Genomic DNA, 11,793 nt, shown 5'->3' with positions numbered 1-11,793 from the left:
TCCCAGTCAGCTCCGGCAAAAGCAATCTCCTGCAGCTTCTCCCTGCTGTTTTCCTCATTAATAACTTTTGCTATGTGGTCTTGGGTAATAATAATAATAATAATAATAATAATAATAATAATAATAATAATTTGTTTTATTTATATACCGCTATTCCAAAGATCATAGCGGTGAACAGCAAGTAAGCTAATTAGCAAGTAAGCTAATTTGCCCCCAAAAGTCTGGGTACTCATTTTAGCAACCTTGGAAGGATGCAAGCCTGAGTCGAGCTTGGGCCCTTTTGCTGGTCTTGAACTCGCAGCCTTGTGGTTTCGAGTGAGTGGCTGCAGTACAGGCATTTAACCACTGGCCTAAATACCCTAAAGGCATCAGATCCTGTCTGAACTTGGAAGCAGGGCAGGTTAGTGTTTGGGTGGGAGACCGTCAATGAATACCAGATACCGTTATTTTGGAAGAAGGCACTTGCAAAACCGCCTCTGAGCATTCCTTGGCTCTGGAAACCCTCTGAAATTCATGGGGTTGCCATTGTCAACAGGCAACTTGAAGAGACATGCACACATCCTAAAGGCACCAGATCCAAATAAATAAATAAATCTTGGAAGCTAAGTAGCATCTGCCCTGGTTGGGACTTGGATGGGAAACCAACAACAACTCCCAGGTCCTGTAAGTTCTACTTCAGAGGAAGGAACTGGCTAAACCACCTCTGAGTCTTCCTTGTCTAAGAAAACCCTAGGAAATTAATGGGATTGCCATAAGTCAAGAGGCAACTTGATGGCACATGGTCACACCACAACTCCACTTTTACAATGACAGCCTTGACTCAAACCACAAGCAGAGGAAACATCATGGAAGAAGTTGCTTGTCCAGATAGGAGATGTTTCCTTTGTGGTTGTTCTCTTTTAAGCATTGATAGTCTTTCAAGCAAATGCTAAGCGTAGCATATTGAACATCTCCTATTCTAGTCTCACTTTTGGCCAGAGACAAAAAATACTTCTTAGGAGAATCAGGCAGGCAGGCATTTTTCGATTGGTGAATGCCAAAACTTGGTGTTTCTACCATGCTTGAGGGGATTCAAAGCACTGAACATACCCAAGATTGGCCTAAAGAAATGTGTATTCTAATAAGATATAAAGTCCCTTGGGTTTTCCTAGATTTTGCCAGCTGCTGCCATCACTATGTCCACATGTTTCATTCCTTTGGCTGTTGGTAGCAATTTCTTAGATCTGCACCAAAAGTGGCAAGGTTCTGGAGAAGCAAGCTGCCTGTGTGTCCCGTTGCCTCACCCCTCCAAAGCAGTTTCACCTTGTTTAAGCACCAACCTGCACCACCCTTCCTTATTTAAACTATTTGCATATGTTGCTTTTTAAAACTTCCTTTAATTTCCTTCCAGGAGGCATTCATGAGTTACCTCCAGCGAGGCATTGTGTCTTGCACTATGAATTACTCGCAGGAACTAGTTTTGCTCTGCCTTGATGGTCACTTCCATCTCTACTTCTTCATGAACATTGTCTCCAACTGCATCTGCAGAAATAATGCAGTTTGACACTGCTTTAACTGCTGTGGCAGCATGGTATGGAAACCTGGGATTTTCATTTTGTTGCGACAGCAGGGCTCTCTGACAAAGAAGGCTAAATAGCTCAAAAAAACCTACAGATTCTTGAATTCCATAGCACTGAGCCACGTTAGTTAAAGTGATGTCAAACTGTTTGATTTCTGCAGTGCAGATGCAGAGTCTATTGGTTGTCTGTATCATGACAGCCACTGTCTCTTTTCTATGATGAGTTAGAGCAGACTTAAGCTCAAAGAGTGCTTTGACTGTGACTTCTTGCATGGCAAAATCAGGTTGGTTTGGATGACCCTTGGAATCTCTTCCAACCTGAGGATTCTATATTTAAATATTTGAAGGGAGGTCATATTGAGGATGGAGCAAGCTTGTTTTCTAAAGCTCTAAAGACTAGAACTTGGAGCAGTGGATTCAAGCTGCAGGAAAAGATACTTCACTTAAACATTTGAACAAACTTAATGAGAGTAAGAGTTGTTGGAGAGAGGAAAATGCTGCCTTGGAGAGTGATGGAGTCTCCTTCTTTAGAGGCTGTTTTTAAGGAGAGGAATGGACATCTGTTAGGAGTGCTTTGAGTGTCCTTCTGCATGGCAGAAGGGAGTTGGGCTGGTGGCCCTGGGGCCTGTTTCAACTCTAGGATTCTGTGTTTAAATATTTCAAGGGATGTCATATGGAGGATGGAGCAAGCTTGTTTTCTGCTGCTCCAGAGAATAGGATGCGGAGCAATGGATGCAAGCTCCACGAAAACCGATTCCACCTAAACATTAGGAAGAACTTACTGACAGTAAGATCTGTTTGACAGTGGAAGATACTGCCTTGCAGAGTGATAGAGAGGCTGTACAGACCGGTGATAAATGCCAGCATTGGGGCTGAATGAGGGCGTGGTGACCGCACACCACACACCCCAACTCCGCCCCCATGCTGGCATGATGCTGCGCACACATCGCATGGTGGAAGGCATCACAGTGCTCCCTTGGCATAGCATGTACACATGCTGTGCCAAAGGAACGCCGAAAAGCCACAGCACTGACAGCTATGGTGCCCTTTCCATGGTGCAAAAAGGCCAGGGAAAGGCCAGATCAGGGCTGTGGCATGGCGTTGTTATGCCCCCAATCCAGCTATGGAAGAGGCTGTCTGTACAGGCCCATAGTCACCTCTTTTGGAGATCTTTAAACAGAGGCTGGATGACCATCTGTTGGGAGTGCATTGATGGTGACTTCTTGCACGGCAGAAGCGACTTGCTCTGGATAACCTTTGAAGATTTCTTCCAACTCTAGGATTCTACAATTCTAGGAATGGCCACTGAGGAGTCCCTCTTTCCTTGGTTTACTGCTCAGTCCCTTTCTGGCAGCTTTGTTTTCTGCGCAGCGGAAGTCTGTCCCAGCCAGGGTTGGTTAAGTCTGGGGTTTTGAGCAAGCAAGAGCTCTCTCTGTGTTTGCAAGGCAAAAGCATGTGCATGGGGGGGGGGGGGGGAGAGACCATCCATTGCGTGCTTTGCACTGAGCAACTTCCCCTCCTCTTGCAAGAGTATTAATAGCTCCGCCAAGAAGGAGCCGCACCCCAGCAGGGTCACCTCAGGACAGAAGCAAAAAATCCCATCCAATACTTAAAAGGGCATGGGTCTCCCCTCCATCTGTCTGCCTAATCTCACCAGTGCTCACTTCCCAGCCAAGCTGTGGCCTATGCATGCAGCTGTTTTGCTTTTGCAAAGCTGGGAGACTTCAAAGTGACTGGATGTCTGTCTTTGTTTTGGATATTTTTGAGCATTTCTAGTGGGACCCACAGCCGGATCTCTGTGGGAAGGCCAAACCGTAGCTGTGAAACCTTCCTTATTTTGACTACGGAGCTGTGAACCAGAGCTTGGAAAGCTTGCTTTTGGGGACTCCAGCTCCTAGCATCCCCCAGCCAGCCAATCATTTGTGTAGATCAGTGATTTCAAACTTTGGTCCTCCAGATGTTTTAGACTTCAGATCCCAACTGGCTTAGCCAACAGTCAGGAATTTGGAGAGCTGAAGTCCAAAATAGCTGGAGGACCAAAGTTTGGGAAATACTGGTGATATTTGGCTGGGAAGCAACTGCTGAGTGGATTGGGAAAAGTCAGAGAAGAGCTTTCAAATTTTAGGTGGACACACTGAATGTAGGGGCTCATTCCCAATAGCTTTTAAATAATAATAATAATAATAATAATAATAATAATAATAATTATTATTATTATTATTATTTATATTTCCCACTTCTCCCTTCGGATCGAAGCGGGATTACAGCAGTAAAAATATCTTAAAATACATACATAATTCAAAAACATCAATCAAAGAAATAAAAATAAAAGGGAAAAAGAGAAAGTTGTTGCAGTGCTACTCAGCCGTAAGGATCGAGTCATATATTCAGATGTACAAATCAGATTAGAGGAGATCCGTTGGATAGGCCCGCCGAAAGAGATCCATGTTCAGTGCCTTTTTGAAGGCTTCCAAGGAAGTGATAAGACGGACCTCTTCCGGTACATTGTTCCAAAGTCTAGAGGCCATTGCAGAAAATGTTCTACAAGAGGTAGTTTTCAACCTGGTTTTGGGGTGTTCCAATATTTTTGTGCCAGATGTCCTGAGGGTGCGGGGCAGATTATGTAGGGAGAGGCGTTCCCTTAAGTAACTCAGGCCCAGGCCATGTAGGGCTTTATAGGTAATAACCGACACTTTGTATTGCGCCCAGAAGCTAATCGGCAGCCAATGTAGAGATTTCAACACCGCTGTGATATGCTCTAATCTTGGTGTCTTGGTGATCAGTCTGGCTGCAGCATTCTGAATCAGTTGGAGCTTCCGAACTTGGTACAAAGGTAGCCCCATGTAGAGCGCATTACAGCAATCTAAACGAGAGGTTACCAGTGCATGTACTACTGTTTCAAGGTCCCCCTGAGCCAGTTAGGGATGCAGTTGGCGGATCAGTCGAAGTTGACACCATGCACTCTTGGCTATTGCCTCCACCTGAGATGTCAACTGTAGAGACGAGTCCAGGAGTACTCGCAAACTGCGAACTTCATTCATGAGGGGGAGTGTGACCCCGTCAAGGATGGGTTGGCAGATCTCCCTCCTTGGACCAGGGGCACCTATCGCGAGCACCTCTGTTTTCTCTGGATTCAGCTTGAGTTTGTTTTCCCTCGTTCAGCCCATTACAGATTCAAGGCAGGCATTCAGAGGAGAGATGCCATCCTTAGTCACTGCAGCAGTCGGAGACATAGAGAAGTGAATTTGGGTGTCATCGGCATATTGATAACACCACGCCCCATGTTTCCGGATGATCTCTCCCAGAAGCTTCATATAAATGTTAAAAGGCATGGGGGACAGAATAGTGCCCTGAGGGACGCCAGATGTCAGTTCCCTTTTATGAGAACAACTGTCCCCCAGCATCACCATCTGGAATCTGCCTGAGAGGTAGGAATGGAACCACTGGAGTGCAGTGCACCCAATACCTAGCTCCCTCAGGTGTTCCAGAAAGATACCATGGTCAATGGTATTGAATGCCACTGAGATGTCCAAGAGCACCAACAGGGTCACACTTCCCCTGTCGATGCCCAGACGGAGATCATCCACTAGGGCGACCATGGAAGTCTCAACTCCGTATCCTGCCCTAAAGCCAGTTTGAAATGGGTCCAGATCATTGGCTTCATCCAAGACAGTCTGGAAGGCGACTGCCCTCTCGATCACCTTGCCCAAAAATGGTAGTAAAGAGACTGGCCTATAGTTATTCCTTATCAGGGGGTCTAGAGAAGATTTCTTTAAGAGTGGCTTACCCACCGCATGTTTAAGTGCTGATGGAAATTTCCCCTCTCTAAGGGATGCATTTATAATAGTCTGAAGCAGTGATGTTACAGCATCTCCTCCCTGAACAGTCAACCAAGATGGGCAGGGGTCAAGGGGGCAAGTCGTCCTCCTTACACATCCAAGGAGCTTGTCCACTTCATCAGTACTCACAAGCTCAAAACGGATCGCAAATTGATTTGAACCAGTTTAAACGACTCTGGTTCACACTTGAACCGAATTGCTGAAGAGGGACACCATGTGCTAGACCCATTTTACCCGCGTCTTTTTGTCGCTGATTTTTTCCACATCTTTTTGGATAAATCGATTCCTTGCAAGTGTGAACCAGATACGAATTGGAATCTATTTAAATTTGCCCTTTGGCCAGCTGGAGCGGATCCATGTAGAATTGATTCATTTGTCAATGTGAACCCCAAGTGGGTTATGTTATTTTATTTTGCAGCAAGAGAATGCAATCAGGGCAAATGTAGTGTGAACCACACTCTGTTGCAGAACTGATCCATCGATTTGGATCGCAAAGCGATTTATTTTTAAGTGGGAATGAGGCCTAGGATTTGGGGGGATGTAGTCCAAAACAAGAAGATTTTCAAGTTCTGGGGGGGGGGGAGGGGGGATTCCAAGCTGTTCTGCTTGGAAATACCCTACAATATATCCTTTCTCTTTCCTGATTGAAGGACTGGTTCCATTGTGAGGCTTCACTCTATAGTTTTTCAAAAGTTATTAATGCAGAAAAACAGACAAACTAGGAAAGACTGCAGCAGTTTGCTTTTGCCTGACCCTGCTGTGGAAGGCAAGGTTTTGTGGCCTCCTCTCCTTTCCCTACTGCAGAGTTAATGGACTTCAAACTTTTTTTTTTGCACTTTGAAATCATTTTGTATCCATTTGAAGTAGGGACAAAGGGGGGGAAAGTAGGAGGAGAAGACAGCAACCAGGACACTTTAAACGAGACAGAAAAGTGGGATGGCACTTTAATTCATTGGGATTGTCTCTGCCAAACTGGGACAGTTGGAAGGTATGTGTGCATTTCTCTGCCGGCTAATTCCCTGAAACACTTTGGGAGATATGAATAACAGGATAAAACTTGATAAAAGTCTCATGGCCGTGTTGTTCTTTCCTTTTTATTCAGCCAGGAACCAAAGGTCCTGTGCTGCATCAGAGGGTTATGTGTGCATGGTTTTCTGCATACTCCCTCCTGCCTCTCTTTCCTGCACAGAACATTTTCCCTGGAATCTCTTGGGACATGCGAATGCTGGGAGAATATTGTGCAGAAATATGCCTTTTCTCCCACAGCTGAGATAAACCCAGGGAAATTACTCATCTTTGCATGCATAGGAGAAATAGTTGAGAATATGTATCCCCACAGGAAAAAAGTTAATTTCCATTTTTCTTTGCTATATGCCTTCTTCCCAAACCAGTGTGTTTTTACCGGTTGTATAGAGACCGAAATACAAGAGACAATTTTGCCACTCTGCAGAATGAATGCAGTTTGACATCGCTTTAACTGTCATGGCTCAGTGATAGGGAACCCTGGGATTTGTAGTTCATTGTGGCATCAGCACTCCATGGCAGAGAAAGCTATAAGTCTCACCAAACTACAAACCCCAGGATTCCATAGCACTGAGTCATGGCAGTTAAAGTGGTGCCAAACTGCATTCATTCTGCAGTGCAGATGCAGCCTTGGAGGTGTCTCATTCATGGGGTTGCCATAAGTCAAAGTTGATTTGACCACAGTTAACAGTAACAACAACAGCGACAATAATTTGGGGAGCGGGTGGGTTAGGAAGGGGGCAAACCTCTTATTTGGTCTCTTGTATCTGGGCACTGTTGCCTTCTTTTTTTTTATTTTGGCCAATGTGAGAACTGGCCTGAGATGCTGTTGTTGTGTGCAAGTCATTTGCAACTTATAGCAACCCCAAGGCGTTCCTATCATAGGCTTTTCTTGGCAAGATTTGTTCAGAGGAGGTTTAGCATTGCCCTTGAGGCTGGGAGAGTGTGACTTACCCAAGGGCACCCAGTGGGTTTTATGGCTGAGCACAGATTCAAACCCTGGTCTCCAGAGTCATAGTTCAATACTCAAACCACTACACCATGCCATCACGTTACACACCCATTATCAAGATCTAATGAATACATTTGTAAGGATTACAGTGCCAAACCCATGGGATTTGCTGTATGAATAGTCATTGTTGTGTGCCTTCAAGTCATTTCCGACTTACGGCAACCCCAAAGTGAACGTATCATGGGCTTTTCTTGGCACGATTTGCGTAGAGGAGGTTTGCAACGGCCTTCTCTCGAAGCTGAGAGCGTGCGACTTGCCTAAGGTTACCCATGGCCAAACAGGGAATCAAACTGGTCTCCCAAGTTGCATTCTAACATTGAAACCATCACGCCATGTTGACTTTTGCCCTGAGACGAGGGCTTCTGAAATGCCCATAGGATCAAGGTGGCTCATTATGCCGGAGCATGCTTTGACCAAGTCCCCCTCCCCAGGGCCAAGAGGAGTTGGAGGGAGGGGATGCCTTTAATGGATCATCAAGTGACTAAAGGGGAGGAACGGCTGGAATCATTGACTTGCAGAGTGGGAGGATAGAGAGGAATTTCACAGTTCACCTAGGGGCCAGACCTGGATGGCCACACTTTAACCTCTTAATTAATTGCTTCATCAAAAGGGCATGTGGGAGAATTGCAGAGTTGCACACAAGAGCAGCCAGAAAGCAACCCCCGCCCCTGAATTTCTGGTGCAAATGAGACTGAAAATGTGAGCAATGTACCAGCTTTTTCTATCAAAGGAAATGGGACAACGTGCAAAGCAAACTTTGGAACCCAAATCCCATCTGGGTGCCTTTCCTTCTTTCCTTCAGGTTTAAGGCTAGCAACTTAAAACCCATTACAATATGTGGCAGAGTTTGAAAACCCTTCTTGGGCCCGATTCCCACTACCTTTTAAACCACACCGCAAATCGGTTAAAACTGGTTCAAATGACTAGTTCCCACTTGAAGCGATTTGCTATAGCGATTCGGAGAGGGGGGGCCATGTACTAGACCCATTTAACCTGTGTCTTTTTTATTTTTCTGCATCTTTTTGGATAAATCGATTCTGCACAAGTGTGAACCAGATGCAGATCAGAATCAATATAAATTTGCCCTTTGACCGGCTGGAGCGGGTCCATTTTGAATTGATGCATTAGTCAATGTGAACTGCAAGTGGGTTATTTTATTTTATTTTGCAGCAAGAAAATGCGATTGGGGCAAATGTGGTGGGAACCATCGATTCGGATCGCACACCAATTTATCTGTAAGTGGGAATGAGACCTTGGACAAAGACTTGTTAAAACTGGTGATAGAGGGACTTGCTAGCATTGCTGTTTGTTGGGGTCCTGCCCCAAGAAAATTCATGCTGTCGGGCATGGCTGCATGTGAGCCTGAGGTCTCCAATGTCCAGGGCATACTCATGTGCCATCTAGTAGTACCTAATCTACTACATATTTTGTGTGGAGGGGAAATCATTTCTTCAGATCATAAGTCCCAGAATCCCCATCTAACACAAGATTCCCTGACTGGCCTTCTGGGAATTGTATTCACTGCACTTCACTATCCATAGTAGCAAGACACACTTTGGACTGTCAGCAGTGAAGGTTTACCAAGTCCATCTATACTATAGAAATAACGCAGCCCAACACCATTTTATGTGTCTTCAAGATGTGCATTGACTTACAGCAACCCTATGAATTTCATAGGATTTCTTAGGCAAGGAATCCTCAGAGGTGTCAGTTTTGTCAGTTCCTTCCTCTGAAATAGAGCCTCCAGCAGCTGGTATTCCTTGGTGGTCTCCCATCCAAGGCCTGTCCTTGCTTAGCTTCCAAAATCAGACAGGATCTAGTGCTTTTAGGGTTTTTGGCCTCTGTCTCATTCTCTACAATGCAAAAAATTTGGGGACTGAAGGAAAATTTCATTTGGGGAGGCAGAATTCTCATTTGGAGGTGCAATGCCATCACTTGGCCTCCTTCCCTTAGCAATAGCTCTGCATAAGTGCTGTTTTTGTATAGTTTGAATCTGCAAAACTTCTGAGAAACTACCAGTTGTAACCAGAGTGTTGCCACCCCCCACGGCAGTTGCCACCCCGCATGGCTCCTCCTCTTCCCCGCTGGTGTGAAAATCTAAAACCAATAAACCTAAGAAGAAGAGGGAGAGGGAGGGGAGAGAGACAAACGTCTTGGCTTTGCAGAAGGATTCCTGATGCACACTCGCCTCTTGCGGTGTTGGCACTTACCAGGCAACAAGTCATCTTGAGCACAACTGCTGGGAAATGAAATATTGCCTAACTAGGTACTGTGACCACAAAAAACAGGAAAAAAACATCTTTTCTTTTCTTTTTTTGCATACAGCTGGGAACCTTTTCTCATAACTCCAGCCTCCCTCTGTTGCAACAACCTCTCTCCCCCAACAAAAGGTTATATAAAAATAGAAAAAATCCCAAATCACCTGATGGATCAGCCAGAATCCTGCCCAGGGCATTGTGACCTCTGCACTCATGAGGGACAAGAATAATAGAATCAGAGAGTTGGAAGAAACCAGAAGGGTCATCCAGTCAACCCCCCGACCCAAGCAGTCCTGACAGACAGCCATCCAGCCTCTGTTTCAAAACTTCCAAAGAAGGAGACGCCATCGCTCTCCAAGGCAGCATCTCCCACTTTCCAACAGCTCTTACCCTCAGGAGGTTCTTCCTAATGTTTAGGTGGAATCTCTTTTCCTATAGCTTGAATCCATTGTTTCATGTCCAAATCTCTGGAGGAGCAGAAAACAAGCTTGCTCCATCCTCAGCGTGACACCCCTTCAAATATTTAAAGGCTGTCATGTCCCCCATTAACCTTCTCTTCTCCAGGCCAAACATATCCAGCTCCCCTAAGCTGCTCCTCATAGGGCTTGGTGGTTTCCAGATCTTCTACCATTTTGGTTGTCCTCTTTGGACACGCTCCAGCTTCTCAACATCCTTTTTGAATTCTGGTGCCCAAAACTGGATGCACAATTCCAGAGAAGGCTTAACCAAGGCAGAATAGAATGGCACTATTACTTCCCTTGATCTAGACTAGTGGTTCCAAAACTTTGGTCTTCCAGATGTTTTGGATTTCCTTTCCAAAAATTCCTGAATGCTGACCATGCTGGCTAGGGCTTCTGGGGGCTGAAGTCTGAAACACCTGGAAGACCAAAGTTTGGGAATCATTAAACTATACTTCTACTGAGAGATGCTCCTTAGTTTCCCAAGCAAAGGGGAATGTGAAGATCATGCTTAATGGAAATACAGGAGGCTGTCTTTTATGGGCACACATCCCTGGTCCATTGTCTCTAGTACTGCTGACTGATAGGGATTGGGTCTCCGGAGTATCAGGCATTAGAGATTGTTGCTGGTGTTCTGTGGCTGGTGAGATCTTTGCTATCACCTGCTGCCTGGTATTAGACTGAACCTGGGTCTTTCCATTACTCTTGCACAAAGAGAATATGGAAAGGGTTTCTTTTCCTGGGGAGGAGATGGTTAAACTGCTCCCTTTCCCTCCATCCCTGGACACAGCAAGTTGTGCCCTTGAGTGAAGCCAAGCAACACTTGCAACTTGCCCTTCGGTCCCTTTTCATTTCAAAAGAGGGGACTCTGTTAAAAATTAGCCGCTTCTTGGGGCTATGGAATTGCAAACATGACTACAGAGGGGCCAACCTCTCTTGACTTTCGGCTTGTGGCCCCCAGGTTTTGGCAAACTGCTTTTGAATTTCAGAAGCAGCCCTTGGGTGAATGAGAAGCCCGCTCTACTAATGGGGGAATCCGAGATTTTCTTCACTGCTGTACAGTTCTATACATCACCCACAATTTTGCAAAATCTGCAATTTTGGAAAATGTGTCACCTTATATTATCATGCTCCATACACATCATCCAAGTGTCCCAATCTGGTGGGGAAAGTGCAGATTAATCCTCTGTCATCCCACTTTTTAAAAAGCTGCTTTTAAAATGTCCTAGTTTCTGTCTCTTCCTCCCACTTTCCTCCTTTCTGCCCAGCCTACTTCCGTTGTTGCAAACTGAATTCAAAAAGTAGTTTGTAGTCACTTAACTCAGCACAGAAGAGAAGTGGAGTCTTGCTCTTCCCAGTAGGCTTCTGCAACAGCAAATTGCTGCAATCTTTCCTAGCTTTCCTGTTCTTCCTCAGGAACAACTTTTGCTATCTTGACCACATGCTGATGTTGCTTGGGCACAAGTGTCCCAGTTTCCCTTTGTGAAATGTTGGCAGGCCTGTGTATGTATATATTTCTTTATGTGGCATGGAGCACCTTGCAATGACAAAGTTGCCTTCTCATAGCTATGCTCCTGTGATCTTGGATCCAATCCACCAATTTAATCCTCTTTATTGCCCTCCACTTTTAGGAGTTTATCACACT

This window comes from Sceloporus occidentalis, unplaced genomic scaffold (assembly GCF_023333645.1).
Source record: "Sceloporus occidentalis isolate IW3139 unplaced genomic scaffold, rSceOcc1.0.p SCAF_9, whole genome shotgun sequence".
Taxonomy (NCBI): domain Eukaryota; kingdom Metazoa; phylum Chordata; class Lepidosauria; order Squamata; family Phrynosomatidae; genus Sceloporus; species Sceloporus occidentalis.
Note: the sequence above shows the minus strand (reverse complement) of the source record.